General features: G+C 41.7%; 1 pseudogene; it reads left to right on the top strand.

Moving 5' to 3' along the window:
* The first annotated feature begins 1,087 nt into the window (after positions 1-1,087).
* Positions 1,088-4,050, top strand: LOC119821784 (annotated as a pseudogene).
* The last annotated feature ends 254 nt before the right edge of the window (positions 4,051-4,304 follow it).

Here is a 4,304-nt window from a genome sequence, read left to right as displayed (position 1 = left end):
ACTCTTTTTGCGATGGTCTTCTCACTATTACTCCATTCCTGCCTCACACATGCCCATCTCTTGTCCTCTAGTGCTGGAATTAAGATCATATGTATCACATAGATCAGAACTGTCTGAACCCAGGGATTGAGTCTAGGCTCCCACGCATGCTGAGTGCTCTAGCCTCTGACCTATGCCTTCAGCCCCTCATATATTCACTATGTACTCCATGATGTGTATCATATGACCACTGCAGGACTGTGTATCTGAATCTGGAATCTGCAATCAAAAGGCCAGCACCAGAGGTGACCACTCACAGCCTGGTATCATGCAAATGTTGGATTTGCATGAGTGACTTAGATTTGACCAGAACTTCCATGGTCTCAGCATCATCCGCAGGACAGGAGAGCAGAGCAATGGACGAGAGGAGACTGTGCACTGCCACCAGATTTTACTTAAGGTACTTGTAGTTTTTGCTTCTCTCACTCCAATAAAACACTTTGGAAAAGTTATAGGAACTTGGGTGAAGGTATTTCAGTTCAGTCACAGGTTACAGTCCATCACTTTGGGAAAGTCATAACAGCAAGAACTTGAAGCAGCTGGTCATATGACAGCCACGTTAGGCAATGTTCTTAACCTCTGAGTCATCTCTCCAGCACCAAACTTTTTTTTCCTGTATATCGATGATGAGTTTACATCATCGATACCACAGCCAAAAATCGAACTCTAAACCTTGGGCAAAACAGTCAGAGCTCTTAACCTAACAGCCACGTTAGAAGCAGAGAGGGATGAATGCGTGCATACATGTCTCTACCCTTATGTACTTTGGTACCCACAATAGGGAAAAGTGCCACACCCTTCCAAGTTGGGGCTTCCATACTCATTAGGGCAACTGTGACAATCGCCCAAGCAACATGATCTAGACAAGACCTCATTGACACTCAATTTCCAATTGTTGGTAGATTGTAGAAAGTTGACAAATAGACCAACCATCACAATTAAACATTGGGACAGAAAACAAGAAAGCAAACTTACTGTGTCTGCCAGAGAACGGGCACAACATCTATAGCTCAGTGGCTAAGAGCATGCACTTGAGCATGTAATTGAGATGGCTCAGTGGTCAGGAGCATGCACAGCTCTAGCAGAGGACCTGAGCTCAGTACCTAGCACACACAGGGTAGGTAAAAGCTGCTGGATTGCTAGTTCTAGGGAGTGTGATGTCCTCTTCTGGACTCCAGGACACTGCATTCACATGTGCACAAATGCACATACGTACACATAATCAAATCACTTATTGTTAAAAGAATAACTCCAAATTTTATTGTAATCAATAAAAATTGTAAATATTAAACTAAAAATATAAGTTTTCTGTAGTGTTACTTGAGGCAGAGAGGACTAAAAGTCAATATTGGTCACTAAAAGTTTTACACATGAATTTGACTACATACCAAGTTACAATCTGTGTATTGTATTTTGTTTGTGTTAGATTACATTTATTTTTCTTGTGAAGAATGGCTTCTCTAAAGATACATGATTTTGTCCAAATCTGAAGCAAGGACTACAGCAAGCACACATGGACATCTCAATGGAAAGAAGCAGTCGTCAAAACAGTAGAAAAAAAAACCACAAGGCTAATCTGATGTTTTCCTTCAAGTGGGAAGAAAGTTCTTTTTTTTTATGCTGGGTGGTAGCATTGCAGGTGGAGTAGTTAGTTATTGTGAGTCTGGACTGCATCATCTGCATGTAACTTTGAAAGATGATTCTTACTTGTCGACAAGTTATCCTCCATTGATACTGAATGGCTGAAGTCAGTCCTGGAATCTTTTCATCCATCTAACCCCATCAACCCGAGAAACCAAAGAGGAATCATGATATTGAAAGCAGCAATCCGGTTTGTAGAAAGTACAAAAAGTCAGTCTGTGGACCCTTGAATTCTACACGAGAAAGTGACAGTCACTTTCGGTGTCCAACTCCATGAGCAGCCATGTTGAAGAGGAGAGCAGAACAATGAAGAGGAAGAGAATATCAACATCCAGTCTAGAATTGAATGAGGACACTCTCAAGAACACAATCCCAAATCAAGAAAGAAATCCAAGGGCAATAACTCCAGGGGAAGAAAAACAAAGAGAAACTGATGGATTTAAGGGCTCAGCAAAAATGTAATGAAAACGTAATGATTGGAAACTTACACCTCCGTTCAATCCCAGCTCCTGAGGAAGCCTGACCTAGGTGACACTGCTCTTCCAACACACACGCACTCTGAAAGAGTTGGATCAGGGCTGAGCCAGGAGACCCCAACACATAATGATGTCCAGTCTCCTCCTTGAGACTTGCACAAAGCAACTGACACGTGAAGGCTTCTCCAATTTAGGAAATACCTGCTACATGAATTCCAATTTACAATCTGTCTTCAGGATCTCAACCTTCAGAAAGGACTTGATCACACAAGTTATCCAATGAGAGAAAATTTCCTGTGATCTCAAGCCCTTAAGCCAGCTTCTTGTCTTGAAAGACATCAGGGATGTAGAGATCAAGGGACAGTTACTCATAAATGTGAAGAAATCCATTTCCACGGTTGCGGACACATTCTTGGGCGATGAACAGAATGATGCCCATGAATTTTTAGGTCAGTGTTTAGATCAGTTGAAACAATGTGGAAAACCTAAATGTCATGTGCTGTACTGAGAGGGAAAACAAAGTTGAGGATTTTTTTCCACCAACATATGCTGGGACTGCCTCCACCAAAATGTTTGGTTGTCCTGTAAATGCTATTGAAATAGAGCTAGTATAGCTTGATTGTTTGTGAAGCCTGGGGTGAGGCGACCCTCAACACTGTAGTGATTAATTACCTCTGACCTGAATCAAGGGACAAGAGAACAACACCCTCTGATTCAAGTCACTTGATCTTTTCTTTACACCTGAAAAAAATGAGCTTAATTCTGAGAAATGCAAGAACAAGAATTCTATTCTCCGGCGGGGAGGGGAAAGAAAAAAAAAGAATTCTATTCTCGGGTACACTTTGAGAACTCCCCAGAGTCCTTATTTATTCTAAAATGCTACCATTTAACCTCTGATGGGTATTTGGTAAGAGACAGCAGACAGTTCATATTTCTTAAGTATCTAGTTGTCTCTTCCCATTGCAAAGAATACATGAAGCCACCATGTCCCTTGACCAATTAAACACCTAATGTGGACTATGATATCAGACATGTCTCTGAAGAGACGATGCCTTGAGATCCACAGCTAGTCAATAGCATCTAAGAGGATGACTCCAGAATCCATTGATTTCAGTTCTACAGGTTGGAACCAATGAGAATGCTGAAGTCCAAAACTTAAAGGACACGTGAGGAGCTAAGTGAGGAGCAGTGGCAGATGGGCCTTGAAAATGGTCCTAAAGTGGAACCAGATAGTGGAAAGAAGACAGGATGCTCAGTGAGAAGACATCACCAGCCCTGACTCAGTGAGCTGTGAACCTATCAGCATCCGAGTCTCGGGTCTTACACAGATGGGTCTTCAACAGGTCCCTGAGAATCCAGAATTAAAGACACATGAGAACATTAAGGTGTATGGAAAATAAGATCATCACACTACCACTGAGATGTCCAATTATTTTATTTTTAAAAAACAAAAGATCGTGGAAGGATCTCAAAATGATTGAATAGTTCTTCCAGAATCATGGGAATAGAATCCACCAGGAAATGCCAAAGTGGTACTCAGGATGACACAGAATAAGTGTTCAGAATTTAGACATCAGAAACATGATAAATTCCCTTGGTGCCTCAGGGAATCCTAAAAATAACAATGTTGCATGGAGAGAACACAGATGTTGCTGAGTCAAAAGCTGTGGCAGTGGAGGTGCTCCTCAGATCTACAGACTTGTCGGCGCTGAAAGCCATTTCGGGAACTCCAGGATTAAGACCATTATGCAAGCAATATATGACTTTCAAAAGGCCAGCGTGGCTCCTGTTCAATGTCCAAGTGTCTGAGACCCCAAAGGCTTTGATTCAGGAGAATAAGCTTCACAGCGAATCATCTTTTTCATGCAAAACGCGGTTTTTGAGCAACTGTTGAAAAAAACATCAAGAGTGCAGGTAGCTGAGCACATCTAAAGAGGAAATTAAGACTATGGATCTTTTCTCAATGTTGTGTAATGGCTTTACATACATCTTGGAAGAATCCTAAATCTGACCATAACCAAGAATCACAGCTCAAGATGAAAACTCAGCAAACAAGCAAATGCATTGAGAGAAACCCAGATGTTCCTGATGCAGGCGATGCACCATTCTCTCCTACAAGGCTATAGTGGTACATTTCATGGGTGGGTG

Source organism: Arvicola amphibius, chromosome 8, assembly GCF_903992535.2.
Source record: "Arvicola amphibius chromosome 8, mArvAmp1.2, whole genome shotgun sequence".
In the NCBI taxonomy this organism is placed as follows: Eukaryota; Metazoa; Chordata; class Mammalia; order Rodentia; family Cricetidae; genus Arvicola; species Arvicola amphibius.
Note: the sequence above shows the minus strand (reverse complement) of the source record. Positions and strands in the feature narration are given on the sequence as shown.